Here is a 19639-nt window from a genome sequence, read left to right on the forward strand (position 1 = left end):
GCTCTTGATTTGCTCACTGCAGGAGGTCTGGAACACAGGAGCCAACTTACTTTTGGGCTTCGACCTTCATTGTAGGGACGCAACTTGTCATTGTGTTGGCTTTGTTTTTAAGACAAAAACACCAAACAAGAGTAGAGTTAGGGTTAAGCGATAGTTTAGGTTTAGTTATGCATGTTTTACCTACAGTGGACCGGAATCTGTTAACACACTCACATTGAGTAGCGAGTGTAGACACGATATCATGAATCCGAAAATTCTATGCTGACGACACATTTTTAAGCTTTGATTGAGATCAAAGCATTTGATCAAATGTAGTTATGACTGATTTTTCTGTATATCGGCAGAAAATTGAAATGAATGGATATCAATGCAACATCCTCAGAAGGTACTAAATTCTTTGCGTGTGTGTGTGTGTGTGTGTGTGTGTGTGTGTGTGTGTGTGTGTGTGTGTGTGTGTGTGTGTGTGTGTGTGTGTGTGTGTGTGTGTGCGTGTGTGCGTGTGTGCGTGTGTGCGTGTGTGTGGTGTGTGGTGTGTGTGTGGCTGAGAGACAAAGTCACAGATGAATGGTTTTGCTGAAAAGACGAACAGATGAGAAACAAGAGGAGGCAGTCGGTGTTTACCCTCACAGGCTTCGGCTCGGCCTCCCGCTTCGTGTGAGAAATTACAGGCTCAGCTGGAATGGGAGCACTTTGTACAGCCAGACATTATGTGACGAAGGAGTAAAATGTTTTGACCTTTAAGAGCGGTCAGCGATGTAGAGAGTTTTCAGTAAACTTTTAAGACCTTCGTGAAAATATAAAGGATACACACATATATATATATATATATATATATATATATATATATATATATATATATATATATATATATATATATATATAAAGAGACAAATACACACATATATATATATATATATATATATATATATATATATATATATGTGTGTATTTGTCTCTTTCTTTGACATGAAATTAATCCAAGCCGAACCAGGCTGTAAGTGAAGACGAAAGGCTTCCTGCTTGTATCTCCTAAACAATCATGATAAGCACCATTTGTATTCGATGAATTCTTGACTCAGTGCTATCGAGCTCTACCTTTTGTTGTCTCTGACAAGAAGCGAGCCTGGAAAGTGGATTACGAGGTTGTCACGCTCTGATCTCAAACGTGTGTGGAGAGGAAAATCAGTCTATCTCCACAATCAGACTCACTCAAACAACAACAACACTTCAAACGTGCAATTTGTTTTCTACTGTGCTGATGGGTTGGGCAAGTAAAGACTGCGCATACAAAGAGGTAACTATACTTTACATTCTGTTTGAAAATCTAGTTGAATTTATTTACTGCTTGAATAACAGTGATAACCAATAACATCTGAATGTAATAAAACGCTAAAACACACATTACAAGTCAATTGCGTACCGATCATTATCCACGAATCATTGACACAAACAAACGCAAGTTAACACATTGTTGTCTTTCTTTGATTGATATATATAGTTTCTGCGTCATGACTCTCTGGAGGGAACATTGTTGTCATTGTCCGTCTACTGAGCATGTGCAGAGCAGCTGTGGTGCACACTCACATTACCAGGGTTTCAAAAAGTTGCATTTCACTGCCTCAGAGCGCCCAAAACGCAATCGAATTTGACCGTTTTTACTCAAAAAAGTTGTGATGTAAACCTGAGTTTGACCATTTGTTTTCAGCATTTTTTACCTTTTTATTATAAAAATGTTTTTCAAGATTCCACCATCTAAAACCAAAGCACCCAAGAATCTCAGGAGTTTAAGATGAAATAAATGTTTGAAATGTCCTTTTGCTTCTTGTGATTACCGTAACTGATTTGTGATGTGAAACAATCGGCAATCTCTCTGGAAATATTATTGATTTAAACAGATTTCCGCTATCACAAGTAAAAGTACATGTAAAAATCATTAAGTTTAATGCTGTTACACATTTTAACACGAGATTAGAGCTCATTTTTCTTTCTTTGTGGAGACACGACACTGATTATTTTCGTGAATACAATGATACCTTTATTTATAAGGTGGCACTTTCGCTCTTCTTGTCTTCAAGAACTTGAATTTCAATATTATCCAAGCCTCAAGGAAATTTTTTAAAGACAAAGACAGCGGCTTGTCCGGGAAAGGCTGCAGCCAGTTATTTTCTAAACTGACTAATCAGCTCCCGGTAATCGAATCCGAGTGCGACTAATGTTTACCGTTTGGGAGAAAACACTGAGCAGCCCGTGAGTCAATAACTCACTCATTGTGGTTAAATAAGTGCTTGGTGTAAACATCTTAATGTGGTTGTTGACCTTTTCTAAGGTCGCACGATGTTAGATCCTAGAATTGTGATCTCAGGCATGTTTGAACCACAATTGTCGCCTAATAGCAGCACAATTTAGATAAACATCCCACCCAAGTGAAACGATTGATTTGGCACATGCTAGTCATCAGCTGGAAGGTCACCAGCTTATCTAACACGACATCGGGAAATCAGGTCTTCCCAGGCCCAGAGTCTGGCCTGAACAGGCCGCCACAGCCCCCCGGTAGCCGTCCTCTTCCTGTGTCACTTCCACCCCGAGAGGCCCCGCTTCCCTCGCCGCCACCCAGGGAGCGTCGCAGCTCCCGCGACCCGCCGCAGGAGCCCCGCGGGCGGCGGCAGAGCGAGAGGACCTCCACACAAATGAGGAGAAGCAATCAAGATAACAAGTCTGCACATGTGCCGCCATTCACCGCCTCGTGAAAAACCAGGGGAGGGATGTTTTATTCCAACGTTTGATTCGCGCTCCAACAGGATTCGAGGTCGCCACCGAAACCTCCTGCAGCGGCGCACATGAAACGTCCTTTTGGGTCTTTTTTTTTCTTTCTTTCCGTCGGGTTGTGATACAACTTCATTACACTGTGAGATGTTTTCATTAACGTACCAACCCTCCGACGCCTGCTGGAACGACCGCGGCTTCGCTCCGCTGTAAAGCTGTTTGTTCTGGCTTGTACGACACGCTGCGAAGAAACACACAGGCCTCGGTTAACTTCTCAACAAGAGCTTGTGGGCAACTGTGGTCCGATCCCTGGTGGGTTGCATGGAAGGTAATAGGTCCTGTCATGTTTCACACACACACACACACACACACACACACACACACACACACACACACACACACACACACACACACACACACACACACACACACACACACACACACACACACACACACACACACACACACACATATCCACGATGACAGATACACAAGACCCTTTGGCTTTTTAAGAAGCCTGTCACGGAGGCAGATTGAAAACAGGAGGCCTGCTGACGACTCTGTGATTGGCGACATGTGTTAAAGAAGCTGTTTGAGGGTTTCTCTCCTCGCCCGGGGAGAACGTTGATTCTGTCGAAAAAATGCCTCCGAGGCATTTTCCAGACGCCATTACACAGGTTGCCCACAAGGGTCACCTCAATGCGAGAGCCACAAGAGTGTGGATGAGCCCGTTGGGGTCGTTTTACTAACAGAAGGTGTCATGAGAAACTTGATTGATTCCACTTTCGTGTTTGTGTTGCCATTTTTGTAATCACTTTGTGGCCTTTGAAGTTTTTCTTATGCAGCGTGTAACTGTATTGCAACTGTTGCATTCTTATTAAGAATATTGTTACAATTTTTCAATTTGGCGTGGCAACTTTTGTATTTATGTTGCCATTTTTGCAGTCATTATGTGGCCTGTGTAGATCTTTCGTGCATTTTGTAATTATATTCAGTTTGGTTTGCGTTGCTACTTTTGTATTTGTTTTGTGTCTTTTGCATTTTTTTTTAAACAACAATTTTGTTTCAACATTTGTATTTGTGTTACCTTTTTGGTGTTTCTGCTCTGTGGTTTTCTGAGTCTTTTTGTGGAGTTAGTAGTTTTAATGTGACCACAGAGTTTATGTTGGGGCTTTTGTATTTATGTCACTACTTTTGTAATTGTATTGAAACTGTTGTATTTGTGTTGGGGCTTATGCGTCCTTTAAGAGGATTAGACCTCCAAAAAAGGAGTCTGTCAGACTAAAAAGTTGATCCAAATTTGTTCAAATGTCTTTTTATGGTCCTAAAATCCTCTTCTGAAAAAGATTAACGCTCTTAACATATGGTCAAATATATCAAAAACATGTCAAATCAACTTATATGGCATAAAGGCAGTACAAAATAACAGCAATAACATTAAATCAAATCTTCACTTCTAAGTTAAATTTAGTTTTTAGTCATTTTTAAAGCTCTCCAGTCTCCAAGACAGGCATGGATGGCGCTCCACGGGAGAGGCGATCTTCAATGGCGTCGGAGCTCAATCTTGAGTGATGAAGACGTCTGGAGTCGTTGATTAGGGGAGAAAGTGCAGACGATGTTTGGCGAGTCGCTCCTTCCAGGAGGAGGAAGACACATGGTCTGCCGTGCAGACGCCGTATGTTCGGAGGGCTTCTGCATTCATGTTGTGGCGTTTTTTTTTAAAAGTTATTTGTTTTCCCACTTTTTCTCTTTGTGTTGCGGCTTTTGTATTTGTTCTTTGGCTCTCCCTCTCATGTCGTGGAGTGCGCTGTGTCACGTTGGCCCCCCTGGTTCTTCGATACGAGTCACAAGTGAACACGAGTTCGCTGCAAAGATAAGAATATAAAAATAAATGAAAACAAATCTCGATTTCATCGTGTTTTCGTGCGTGGACAAGGAATTACACATACTTGACCAGCTTTGAAATGGTAATGTATTGTTTGAAGTGTTCTGGTAAACAAAGTAGCACAACAAATGCAAATACCCGCTGTGGTTTTGATCTGGTAATAATCTCTTTCCCCAAATTCAGGTTGTTTCTGTGTTTTCCACATCAAATAAAGGAATTATCCTACTTGCCGCGATAGCATCTGTAATTAGTGTTTGCGCTCTTCTCGCTGGGCCTCGGCTTCATCCATCTTTAACCGCGGGGACGACTGAGACCCAGCGAGAATGTTTGTACCCTCTGACACAGAACAAAGCCTCGATCTGTGGCTCGTCCCAACGCCGTAAACACACGCCGTGTTGTCATTTACGTTAAGGTTTCATTTGTTTGCCCTGACGGAGGCATGTTTGATCTGTGTGTACTCGCTCTGCCTGGCTGTCCCGGCTAATGAAAGACTCCGGCGATACTCCGTATTTATGTATTTATGGATTTATACAGAACCTCCCAGGCCCACGTGTGTGTGTGTGTGTGTGTGTGTGTGTGTGTGTGTGTGTGTGTGTGTGTGTGTGTGTGGTGGTGGGGGGGTTACAGAACAGCTCCAGCAAAGCGTCTCCGTCGAAAATCTACACGGGAATAAATCCTATAATCTCTCCCCAGTTTGCACACTAGACTGGCTGAGAGCAATTACTCCCACAAAGAAAGCATTTTTTCCCCTCTTTCCTCCTCTTCCTCCTTCTACTATCCCCTCCGCCTTGTGTCAAATTAATCCTCCGAACTTTCCTAAAGATCTCTGTCTTCTTTTTTTTTTTTTCCCTTTGGAAGTGTGTCTTCCTCTTCCTCTCCCCCTCCCTCCGTCTCTTCCAGATGTGGCACCTCGGAGAGGAGAGTGGCTTCCGAAAGAAACAGCTGTCAAGAATTCCCAACGTCTCCGCGTGCTTCCTCTCACTCTTTGTTCTCTACCTGACCCTCCTCCTCCTCCTCCTCCTCCTCCTCCTGCTCTTCATCTCACAGACGGGGAGAGAAGGAGGCCTTATCTCCTCACTCCTCTCCGTGGGATCCTCCCAGGTGGTGAGTGACGGGTGAGGGGGTGAGGGGGGTGAGGGGGGTGAGGGGGTGGGGGCGTAGGGGGTCCTCGAGAGGAATTAAATCCAGGAAAAGCCGAGGTTTCTTTATGATGAGCAGGACGGGGGGGGAGGGAGGAAAGGAGAGAGTCGAGATTATTTAACGGTGAAGGAGGAGGATCAGGGAGGGTGGGAGCCTGACACCTGTGGGGGAGCGCTCTGGTAAGGGGGGGTTGGGGGTTGGAGGGTGGCCATCTGTTGCGGTCGCATGTGATGGAGACGAGAGGCACCGAGAGCCTTCAACCTCATCCAGAAATGTTAATGGCAGGCCGCTGATGCATATCAAACGTACATCTGTGCACGGAGCCAAGCTCGCCCCTCTTCCTGTAGACACAAGATAACTACCCCCATCCCACCCCCCCCCACCCCCCAACTCCCCCACCCCACCACTGTGTCCGTGCTTCAGCTGGATGACACCCATTAGCAGCCACCCCTCCGCCCCCCACACCACCCCCCCACCCCTCCACCCCCGGGGTTGTTTGATTTCTCCTCTCCTCCACGTGAGGTTTCATTATTGTTTCATTATTGTATTATTGATTCCTGCTTTAATTGACCAGGTAGCATAAATGCCCCCAAACCAAACAATCCATACCCTAAGTGACTCTAATTTGATTTTTGTTTTGTTTTTGTTTTAAACATTAATCTGGCTTTGATTGTGGACGCGGCGGAGCGGGGATGATTTATTGTTCGGGGGCCACAATAGCTGCCACTCGGCAAGGTTACACAACTTAACTTTTTTGAGAGGAGCGAGGGGTTCCGACACGCCGCGCGGAGACACGGCGATGGTTAGGAGCAAGGTCACTGGCTGGATCCCACATTAACGTATCTGTTTACGTGTGCTGCAACATCAGTGAGGCGTCTTAACAAGTATGAAAATATTAGAAAACGACCACGACAAACTAATCTAATCATACTTCATTAATCCCCTTGAAGAAATTATTTTTTCCACATTGGCCCGTCGGAGTTCTGGGATGCGGTGGGCAGCCACAGTGAGGCGCTCTGAAAAGTGTTGTGTTTACACGACACGGGCAGACACACTGACAACGACGTAGTTAGTAGGCCGGGCCACGAGTTGGCGCTGTTGCTTGTTTTTGTAATAAAATCACACATACACGTGCGTGGAGAACAGTTCACTGTAAACGTTAACAAAATCGAGAGTACCCGACATTCATATAGACTGATGACGAGTCGGATGTTATTAGATGGTAAATCTTTAACTATAAAACTAGAATATGGACTGGGAGTCATGCGACCGCCATGTTACTCCTGTGTAACCGTTATTACATCTTCCAAGGACGTAGTAAAATCATCAGCTTATTTTTATCTGTTAGTAAGATTGCCTCAAAACTACTGCATGGACTGTGTCAACATTTTCACCACTGCTAGATATTAGGGCATGGATGATTCCATTACATTTTGGAATCTGGATTCTGAATCTGGATTTCTTTTTAAGAATACATCAAAACTGCATGACTGATTTTTACCAACTTTTTTACCACTGATAGAGTTTACAAAATCAAGATCACGAAAATAAAATCTGTGTTCCAGGTGTGAATTTTAGATAACATTGTAAACTATAAATGCCTGCCTTTTCTTAATGTCTTTATGCATGTTCAAGTGCGGAAACCTTTTTTTTTTACTGGGTTCAGGTCAAGCTTTTGCAGATGTCAGGAATCTCAGATTGCGCTTGTTTGTTAGTGATTCCACCTGCCATCATTAGCTGTATTTTTGTGCTACATTTAATTGAATATTATTATTTATGGACCTTTATAATATTGAGTTTTTCACTGTTAGATTTTGTTGATCTCTAGTATGATTAATAAGTTGTCAATTTTCGGTGGGTATTGAACGCCACATGAACGAGCATGCGCAGACTACACGGTGCGCGTGCTCAGCAAGTCTCCGTGAGGACTCGTGGTAAGTTGGCGACTATTGAGCTCCGGTAATATAACCATTTGAGGTGGAAAAAAGGACCATTTGGTCGTCACGCCTGCCAGGGTGTGCTCTGTCCAACAGTTGCCGATGTTTTGCGTTGATTTTTACACGCGCACCAGCAGATATTTACTTCTTAGGTGGTACGCATGCGCAGTTGCAGGGTCTCCGTGCGCGGCAGGTCTATCCAAAGGAAGCAGTTTGGTGTCTTGCTCAAGGACAGGGAAGATGGGGATTCAAACCTGCAACATTTCAGTTGAGAGACTAGCACTCGACCAAACAAACCCCAAGCAAAAATGATGGAAATATACATTTCTCATAGAAGGGCAGACTTGGACTGTGTGATAAAGAATCTATGCCTGGAAACAATTTATAATTTTAAGTGAAGCTGCAATGTGGATTAAAAAAATAAAAGCAAAAAAAGCCTGTTCTGGGAACTGTGAGAAATCACTTTCCAAACCCTGTCTGCGAGAGATTATATTTATTTACAACTAAATCGTTTCACCACACACGGGTTGAAGGGAACTACTGAAACACTTTGGTTAAAGGCGAGGGAAAGGTTGTGGTTTGGCTAAGTAGTGGAAATAAAAGCTCCCATGGACTCTGATTCTAGTCAGCATGGGCTTCTCAAGTTTTTTTTTTTTTTTTTTTCCAAAGACATGAGCTCCTCACATTCGAAAAATAAATGACTAACAAGATAGGAAGGAAATACTTTGTTACCCTGAGTGATTATATGTGCTGCAACCGGGGTTATCAAAACACACTTCATTACCACTCAATGTTTTCGTAGAAAATAATGTAATTAATGGAGCGGTGCTGTGTTTCAGGTGTGTGTCAGAGATTTACTATAGCTGTGAAGTTGCATGCTTGAGAGGACCAGCGACGTGACAAATCTGCTTTACTTGCAGTAAAAACGCATTTATCTGACGTAGTGTTGGAGTATACAATGGTGCAGTGGTTCGAACTCTAGAGAGAAGGTTGTCGGTTCTAGTCCAGTGTGTGGCTTTTGTCCAAATACCGTATAAATGTCTAAATATAGTATAAGTCATATAGCCGGGAGTCAATCAGACGAACAGAGCAGATTCAGAGCAGCCACAAAGGAAAAACACTGGTTTTGTACCCAAACCGAACCGAAGCGTCGGGTAAAATGTTTCTGCTCCAGAAACATGAATATGAATGGTTACTAGAAACCTTTGAAACCAGAGAGCCACTTCATACGGACCTGTCAGTACGTCCAACTCTATTCTTTTTGTTTTTCTCCAACCACCATGTAGCACTTTCTGCCAGTATGTTAACACTCGACATCGTCGCGTCAACCCAAGTTTGACATATGATTTTTTTTTATTTTATTTTTTTTCCCCCTGAGGACTTGGCTTGACATGAAACATCCACCAGTTTATTCGAGAAACATGTTTGGTATTGCAAACTTAAATCACACTAACCGAAGAAAGAAAACTATTTTTGTTTTGTCTGAAGCAGAGGTGTCAAACATAAGGCCCGTGGGCCCAAACTGGGCCGCAAGACGCTCCAATCCAGCCAAATCACCAGGAAAAAAAAGTTGTACAAACATTCATAATACAATAGCTATAGATGAAGTTTTTTTGTACATTTCACTGTTTCACACCAGAAGGTTTAATTAAAATTGTCTTTATGTTGAGTTTGTAGTAATTGTTTGGTTGTCGTGAACATATTGATGTTTTCATCACAAATACTATGCGCCACGAAAAAATAAAAATGTAAAGTTTAAATTTAAAGCTTATTATGGTACTATCTGACCAATCCAGCCCACTCGAAATGAAATTGGGCTAAACTAAAATGTGTTTGACACCGCTGGTCTAATGTTTGATATATTTCAAATTTGCATGTAGTGTTAACAATGACCTAGTTTTGTCTTCAAAATTTCGGTTTGACTAACAAGTTAACAAGTTTACACACGGCCGGAGTAAATCGTGTTTCTGCACGTGCTCAGAAGATGGACAGCAACAACAATGGTGGCCTCCAGAGTGTCATGACTCCCAGTCCGTATTCTTCTGAGACTTGGTAGTTTTATAGTTGACAGTCACCTGGAATAGCAACCCAACTTCAACATCTGCTCATACGAATGTCTGTGTACTCACCATCGTTGATGTTTATAGCGTATTGTTCTCTGCTGCATGTGCGTGTGGTTTCATTACAGAAAACAACCAGCAGGACCCGCGTGGTTATCAGCGTTTCTGCCATTGCAGTGTAAACAGTCATTAGTTTCAAAATGTTGCCGTGTACTTTTCTGAAACAAAAATGCATTTACGCTTGAAACGCATATAAATCATGACTGGCACCCTCATGTTTTCCGTTAAGACTCATCGACAGAGTGGAAGTACGGGCATTTCTTTCAGGTGGGATTACACCAGCAGCAGTAAACACCCCGCGGAGTCTCCTTTCAGAACAGCTGCGAGGAGTTTTGTCCTCGCACATGGGCCGTGTGTGTTGTTAGGTATTCATCGCACAGCCTCCACCTTCCCGATGCGTTCCAGACGTCTCGCTTTGATTCCGCCGTGCACACTTTTGGCGCCACTCCTCTTCCTCCGCACTGACAGTAAGGGTCTTTAATGGTGACGGTGTTTTGTTTTTCCCCCCACCCCCGTCTCCGGGGATAGATAATGGGGGAGCGCGCCCCCTCGGAGGCGAACGGGGCCAGAGGAGGCTCTGTAAACATGGGGGAATGAAGATTAATCACACACTAGAGATGGTGTTCCCACTTTAATAATCAGTATTGATTACTGTCACCTTACATCTGCACCAACAGCTGCTGGGGGGTGGGGGGGGCGCTGCTGTCGCCCAGGGCTGGTCCACCTCACACTTCCCCTATTAAATCGTGTACTCAATGGAGAATAGTGAGCGTCGCAGGCGATACTCGCCAATAAATATTCTTTATTGTCTGTCAAACTATTAAACTACGCAGCTAAACAGCATGCCGCAGCCTCAACATGAACATGAAGGTTCGTTTTAAAGATTCTTTGTACTTTTTGGCCAAAACCACTGAAAGCAGCATTTTGTTCCAGAAAGTACTTCGATCTATGTAAACAAGCCGAGTTATATAAGTCATCTTTTTCTTTTTTTTTCTTTTTTTTCCCCCATCAGATTTTACAGTACGTGTGTGTTTCTGGCTAAAATATTTATTCGCAGTAGGGGCAAATTGTTTATGGATCGTTGGGAAGAAACTTGTTTATTCACAAAACATCAGTAACGCATGGAATCAATTTAATAACCCGATTTCACTTGAAAGTCCCTGCCGATTTGGAAACGTTTGACTCAAACGTGTTCTTGTCAGCATAAAGGAAGTGGAATGAGTCTTCTGTCCCTTGACAGTTGACCAAAATTAAGTGTTTTCCTCATCTAATCAGTGTTTTTGTTGCTAAGACAAAACGCCGTAATTGCTTTTGGAAGTTTCCTCACATAAATCTGGCTCATTACTATTGTTTTTGAAAGGTTTTGCTGTCGTTGCTGAACTTAGGTTTAAATAATGTGGTGAATTTTAGTTTCCAGCTGTGTTTGGATCGCAACTCCTCTTATCGAAGGCGGGATGTACAAAACTACAGGTTGTGACCAAGAGTGCGAGAAAACAGCAAACCATTGATAATTACATTAAGAAAAAACATTACAGTGGGTTTCACAGTGCCTGATCCCCTCATTACTGAGATGAATTCACAGTTTATTGGCATAAACACTGGGCACTGTTCTACAGGATGTGGGGACAATGGGCTTGGGGTAGAAAACACCAAGAGAACAATGCAGGCCTGAACATTTGACCCCGACGCTGGACGCTTCAGCGGCCGTCATTCTGTGGGAGACGTTTCAGTGCTGTGAACTGGATCAACTTGTTCTTTTAAAGATAATTTTCTTTCCCAAACGGGAACTGGTTGGCATTCTCGCCCGTTGTGTGGAGCTTGTGGGATCTCGTCGGCCAGTGTTAGCTGGTACGAACTGGACAAGCAGATTGACGGATGAGTTGCTGGAGGGTTTTCTTCACGTTGTCACTATTGCTTGAGGGGACGCTGATGTTTGATGGTGTTTACAATTTGACTTTTTGCCAAAACAATGTCGAACCTTTTGCGCCAGCTTTCAATAGTCACCATGTCTGGTGTTGTAGTCAAGACCCACCAAACTCGAGATCGAGAAAAGAGCATTCCAAGACCAAGACATTAATGAGTCAAGACCAAGACCAGAGCATCACAATATCAAAACAAGACCAGGACTCTTAAGTGGCCGAGACCAAGTCAAGAGAGAACTCAGAGCACCCCAAGACCAAGAAAGACAAAGACCGAGTCAAGAGCAAGAACAGAGCAAGAACAGAGCATATCAACCCAAGGCCAAGACTTTAATGGGCTAAAACCAAAACCAAGTCAAGACTAACACCAAAGCTCCCCAAGACCAAAACTGGACCAAGACTTAAAGGGGCTGAGGCCAAGTCAAGAGGAAGACCCGGAATTAATAGTTTTAAGACGGGTCTCGAGACCAAGAGCGCTCCTGAGTACTACAACACTACTCATGTCACTCCATTTGATAGATTTTGGTTGTGGTGTCCAAGGTGTGGACACAGTTTGGGCTCCTGCCGTCGTGTCGGTCATTTTTCAACCTTAAGATTAATAGTTTAATTTCCATCTCCACCAGGCCATGTGTCAAAATATCCCCGGGCAAAACAATGGAACCCTCGTTTCTCTTCAGCCACGACGATGTTGAATTTCATGCACCCTGCTTTAAGACAGGTCATATGGTTAAAAATGTTTTTTCTCTTGAGCGTGATAACACCTAACCACACTCTACACCGTCTAGCATTTTTCAAAATTATCCCCACCATAGGGAGAAAATGCATCTGACTACGGTATTTGAATTTTTTCCTCCAATTTGTCACCACACCTGTACATCGCAGTACAGATGTGCTGATGTAAACACACCGAAGACATTCAGTGAATTCAAACTATTGTACCGTAAATTAGTGTTCTTTTCTAGTCTGAGAATGTGTGAGATCTTCATACTTTAACCAGTAGTTGTTTTGTTTTTTTAACAGATTTTCTCTCATAATTGAAATGTTCATTTGGAAAAGTCCACATATTCCTCATGTAGGCAGAGAGTCTTATGTGATAAATGTAAAAAAATAAATTAGGTACTGTAACTATGTGCACAAGTAAAAGTGAAAAAAAAAACCAAACAACTAATTTCTGTGTCCAGAAATCATAAAAAAGTGATCATAGGAGGACATTTCTAGGCACTTTTACAAACCCAATAATTCCACTAGAGCAATCATAATCGACGATGGAAAAGAAAAACTTTCCTTGAACAGGAAGAAACCTTTGCTTTTCTCAGTGGTCAGACCTCCCGCTGTCTGTCAAATACCAAACATAAATTAAGGTTGAAGTAACTAATCTGTTGGGAAAATGTGAGCAATAGGTTTTCAGAAAATGCAGATGTCTGACAACTGCTCTTCAATGCATTGTTTGTCTTTACTTTCCACTTCTGGCAGCGGCTGCTTATTTTACCTTCTTGCAGATGTGAAGCTCAACAAAAGGCTATTCAGTCCTGCTCAGTGGGTGTTTGTATTGTGCCCTCCTCCTGCATGAGCGCCGGCTCTCGAAATGTGTGACCTCCGGCGCGATATAACGCAACACACCCAAACATTTTCCACAGTTACAGCGACACTGCCTAGGACAAATAAATAAAAGTGACTTAAGTCATACCTGACCTGTGACCCCGAGGGGGGGGGGGGGGGGGGGGGGGGGGGCGTGCAGGCTCAGGGCTCGTGTCGTAATGAGAAAAAAACAGCGTTGAGGTTTTCTCTGAATGAGAACATGCTGCACCGTGACCCCGGGACGGCCTTTCTCCGTCTCCGGAGCTCCGGGGCAGGCGGGCTGGGAGATTGAAAGCCGATGGGGACCGTTTGATTGGCACCGACACTGTGTTGATCTGAGCTCTACAGTCCAGAGCAGCGAAGATAAAGCCTCACGCCAAACATGCAAATGGAGCGTACTGTGGTGTGAATAACATAAATTCAGCCAGTTAGTTTAAAAAAAAAGAAAAGAAATCCACCTGATCGGAAGTGCATCTGCCGATAATGCACAAGTGAACGCTGCAACTGCAGGAAAGAACGATGCACTCAGCTACGCTTTGTCTCCGACTTATTGTGCCGGAATAATTACACAATCATGTTGTCATGTGTAAGTACAAGCCCACACGCTTCGCCAAGGTCCATTAAAACTATTCAAAGCGCTACACCTCTCAGTAATTACGTGGCAACACAACAGATCAATAAAAGCATTTATTTGAAATGGCTTTTAAAGTGGAGTTCATTCATGCATTTTTTTTTTTGCTTGTATCAGCGACGAACAGCAAGGTGCGTGATGTTATGATTGTTGCAGAATGATGATGAACCTTCTGTCTACTCGAAATGCACTTACTGACCACGTAGCATCAGTTATGTACTTAAACAACATTCCCCATTAAAAGCCTTCCTGCATAGTGCACCTATTAAAGTATTTAAAGCCACTTGGAATTATTTGCTTTAATTCTCCCTAGCATCTTTGGATACGGAAATAACATCTAACATGCTGCTACTTTTCAGTTTCACAATGGGATTGTGGGATGGAACCTGACGGGTTTCTCTCAGACCAGCAGCTCAGTGCTGGTAAATTATGTTGAGAGCCACAGGAAGTGACAAGAGTAAAAAGAAAATGTGTAATTTTTAACCTGCTTTTACTTGTGCAAGCATGAGCCCTGATTCATTCTATGCCGATGACAGTCACCTATACATTTTGACCAAACCGATATAACTTCATTTGTATATATCTGAAAATTTAAACAGCAAATTTGTCATGCTGATCCCCGAAATCTTATATTATCCTGCTTTCTACTGCTGAATCCCTGATTTATGCCTTTATTCTCTTCAGATTTGATGATTGAAATAGCATTCTCTTTAGCTGGGTTCTGGCGAACACCTGATCTCTGGGATGAACTCCAGGAGATCCACATCCTTTAGCAGAGGCATTCTAGAAGCTTATAAGGAAATGACGGTGAGGATCCCAATATGCTAAGGCAGGGGTGTCAAACATGGGGCCCGTGGAGCAAAATTGTAATCTGGCCAAACCACCAAGAAAACTGTAAAAATTTCAAAGAAAACTGATGTTTTTTGTGGACCCAGCACAACACAGAGACCTGAGCTGCAATATCGCCATTAAAGCTAACTACCTCATTGCTATCAAACTGAAAGTCATGCTGTCAGACTTGGTTAGTAAATCCATGCATGATGCAACAGCTATGGGGGGGTAAGTTTTTTTTTTTGACATTTTGCTGTATTTTGCACCAGAAATTTTCATCAAAATTACCTTATTGTTGTAATTTCCGTAATAATTTTCCTTTTGTTTCATGTAATTATAGATATTTTCAAAGAAAAACTTTAACTGTTATTATGGCACTATTTCACTAATCCGACCCACTCAGGATAGAATTAGATTGTGTGTTTCCTCTGAACTAAAATATGTTTGACACTCACACTGTCTAAGACTGACGTCCAGATTTCTTGATAAGCAGCAACACATTGAAAAGTCAGCTGCTCATTTACTCACCCGCTCCAGGCTCGTCTTCCAGAAGATGAACTAGAAATACCATTTTTAGCTGATCCATCATTAATTCTTCTCTTGTTTTCTCAAGAGGAACTTTTATTTGTTCCAATGCCGTCAATAGTAAACACCTTTTATAGCCCGCTGGTTCAAAGATTAGCAATAAACGAGCCGAGGTGCTGCCGCTATTACGAGCGCAGCTTCCTTCATATATTCACTGCTCCAGAGTACAAATGATGATGGGTTATATCACATGACCAAACAGGCTTTCAATCACATCAGGACTGTGTGTCTGGTTGTAGGTCAGCTCTCCTGACAGGGCCTGATGGTTGGCTTGACTTTCCGAGGCTTGATGAAGGAGCGGAGGAAATAATTGCGTCTTTTCGTTCTGTTTATCTCTGCTAATAATCATCCCTGTGTGGATGTATGAGTGTGTTGCTTCCGAGTGTCAGAAACATCTATCAGCTTGTCTAATGGATTCGATGACAAATGCAATGGCAGACTCAGATGTGAGGGGACAAATCACAAGCCTCGGTTATTCATGTGTGGAAGTGTTCAGTTCAAATGGTTCGGTTCCCTGAACCTTTCACAAAATTATACATAAATAAGCATTTTATCTCATTTTCGTTTTATTTATACTGGATTATGCGGGGTTGTACTTGATATTAACTGAGCTGACGGAGAGGCACAATGTGGAACTGAACACAAACAAAAGGACCATCGCAACAACAAGAGCAGTGGAGGTCAGATTGTACAATATACACAAGTCAGATGCACCTTTTGTTTGTCTTTCTCATCGACAGTATGACTCTTCTGTTTGAATGGTCCTGCTGTGTAAATGCGTTTTCATACTCCTCTCTCGTATTTCTTACTGTCTCTTGTTTACACCATGGACGCTTCATACTTTCAGTCTACACAGTGAGTGAAGAGGCGTTGAGCTGGCAGGGCTAATTTACCCAATTTAGTGTTTGTTACCTTCTCTAGTCACCCTGTTGATTGTGGGGATTGGAGATTCCTCTTGTTTACTCACTGTTTGTATGCTATGCTGCCCATACTATATGAATAAAGGAGAAGATGGAACAATATGGGTCTGGGACCAGTTCCATTTGATGTCTCGTGCTTAGTGTAAGATATACCCGATGACAAAATCTCAAATTTGAACTTCATGTCCGCAGGTCACAGAAATCCTATTGGGTGAACCGAATGGCTCGAGTTGAAATAATGAAATAAGTGAATGAGCGATGGCCTTATGACTCAGCCCACACTTGGAAATAAGCGCACATAGATTGTCTTTATGGCCGCGGGCTGTCACCGCGGTGAGTGAGCAGATTTTCATGGGATACTTGCACAAATTAAAGTTGGAATCTCTCTGAATGATTATTAAACAGGTGTCAACATGATAAAAAGTTCCCATGTCCTCTGAAGCCACTTCAAGAACAAGACTATCCATAATGGCCAATAGCTCTTAAAGAAGCAGGAGGACATGTAATACCCTTCTATTGTTTCTGGAAGCCATTGGGACCAAGCCTGACTTCAAATATTGAAGAATTTTAAAAAATGGATCAAACTATATGTGTAACCTAAAGCGAACGCATGGTTTGATTTAATAAATAAAACGTATGGGTTACCTTCTGGCTAAAATTATTAGTTTGATGATTAGTCTAACTATGATAAAGAGTTCCCGTGTCCTCTCCAACTACTTTGAGAACAAGCTAATGGCCGATAGCTTTTAAAGCCAGATGAGCATTAGCACCCGTCACCCTCTCTGCTCCCGAGTTGTCCGGCGATAGTTAAAGGGGATCAGATTACATCGCCTGGCCCGGGTAATCCACTTCCCGCGTTGCTTGTAATAATTTTAGGCAGGTAATCAGCGATTTGCAATGGATTATCCTTCAAGAGTAACCCCGCCAACCCCTGCTAATCTATTACGATTCACCCCTGTGTAATTTCATATTAAACTGGGTGACAATTCATTAGGTGGGTCCAGGAGCTCTCGAGTGCCTGACGAGGCACAATTACATCCCGTCGTGGAGGGCCTGACCCCCCGGGATGGGCCTGCAGTCACAGAGACCGGCGGCTAATGGAAGTGGAGGACTGGGGGGACAAGATGGCTGTCATCGGCAAAGCAGAGGGCCCGGCCGTTGCCACAGGTGACGATGTGGCCCTCGTGTAATTATTTAGCAAGGGTAAAGGCCGGGTAACGTTCAGAACGGGCGGAGGAAGTGGAGATTAGATGGAAGGTGAAAGAGTTGCGGTTTGACAAGAGCGCTGTGTTTTTTAGAAAAACGAGGGAATACCACAATAGTTTGGATGGTTTTCAGTAAAGACAGATTTATTCATTCAATGTCACCAAACCAGAAAAGGCACCAAAAATACCCATCAGGGAAATGTTGGAACAACAGTGCCCAGTTTGCCTCATTAAGCTGAAATTAATGATAAAATCTCATGGTGATTGAAGCTCCTTCACAAGCAGCCCTGAAAAACCACATCAAATGACTTTTATACATCCAAAGTGAAACCTATGTCGTTGATATATCCTAACATTTTCCTCATTTCATGGCATGTAGAATTAAATTCATCATTCATACACCAGAATCCTCCAGGTGAAAAAAACCTTGGTTTTGTGGGACATTTTCTCAACAATTGCCCAGACATTTATGGGATTTTTATTGCTATATGTTGGGTGAATCAACAAAAATGGGCTTTTTTCTTCTTTTCATACGAAGAAAATCCCATCATGCATTGTTCATTAATGTACTGGCATAAACTACTCCCGGCGTTTGTGCTTTTGAGGCGACACGCTCAATTTTCCACATTGGAATGTGTAGATGAGTGTGCGCACAATTTCACATTTCCAGCAATTTTCCTTCAGAGTGTTTCAATTCATATTGTCTCCCTTACATTTACAATACATTTAATTATAATAAAATATTGGTTTCAAACTTCACTTATTCCTGCTTTAATGATGATTTCACATTAATGAGGCATTCTGGGAAATTACCATCCATCTTCTCCCGCTTATCCGTTTCCGGGTCACGGGGGTGGCAGTCGGAGCACTGTCACCCAGATCACATTGCACCGATTAAGAACCTTTCCTGCGGGTGGTGAGCCCACGGAAAGGTGGCGCCCAGCGTGGGACATGAACCCACTACCTTGAGATTGCAAGTCTCAAGCCTGAGTACAAAATATAAAAGCATCAGGCAAAAACTGATGCATTGTATTGTCTCTATGGGGATGATGGAAGCAGTCAGAGGAAGTTGGCTCGTCCCAACTGGGAGCCACCAACTGACCCCCCTTTTATCAATTGAAAACAGAAAACTTGTGCTTCTGGTGTCCGTTTATATGACAACGGTGCTCGGAGCCACTGAAAACACAACTTTTTGAAAACGAGTCCCACTCCGTCTATATGGAAACAGGGAGAAAGTGCAATCGCTGCTACTTTGCAGGTGAACTCACTTCTGCACTTTCCGTGTAACAAGCTTAATTGTCAAAATGTTGCTGTGTAACGAAAACAATGCCTTTTGACTTGAAATGCTGTTGCGCGTCAGGAAGAGAAGGAAAGAAAACGCCCGACCTCAGACAGTCTGAGGAATCATCACAGGAGTCCTTTGAGACATCACACTGCTTTACATGAGGCAATTTACTCATAAGTATGGAAATATCCCATTGAGCCAGCTTGAGAAGAGGCCTTTTAAAGTCAGAAGCTGCCTTTAATTTCAAGGTTTTGTTGTTTTTCCCCTTCTGTTTTCTCAGCTGCACGGCCTCACAGCTCTGCACTTCACTCCAGCAAATTAAACGAGATCAATGCGTGCGGCGCCGAGCTCCAGTCCTCGGTGATTAATTGGGCGCTCGGTTGTAAGCAGGAGATGCATTGAAATTCATAAGCGGAGGAATGTACGGAGGATCCGTGGCTTGACCAGATCTGTCTGCTGTGTTTTCATTAGCATGGTATGTGATTTCAGAGAAGCGCCCCCCCACCCCTCCTCCTCCGGGAGACCGAACATCCATTGCTACAGAGGCACAGATGCTCGGGTGTATTCAACTCACAGGATTCAGAGAGTCTGCTGGTGTTTTAAGTTGTGCCTCACGAGTGGAATCCAGATGACGTCCACTGGCATCGCTCCAATGACATGTGAGTCAGACATAAGGATCCCTGCTGATGTGGGAGGTAAAAGCTCCACACAGGCCTTACAGGCCATTCTCTGTGTCACTGCTTCAATCTCAGTTTGTGTGTGTGTACCCCACACCCCTCCTACACCCCCCCTCCTTTCTTGTTGCCAAGATGATCAGCTGGTTTCATCTATCCTATGAAT

The sequence above is a fragment of the Lipophrys pholis genome (genome assembly GCF_963383615.2).
Source record: "Lipophrys pholis genome assembly, chromosome: 20".
Classification (NCBI taxonomy): domain Eukaryota; kingdom Metazoa; phylum Chordata; class Actinopteri; order Blenniiformes; family Blenniidae; genus Lipophrys; species Lipophrys pholis.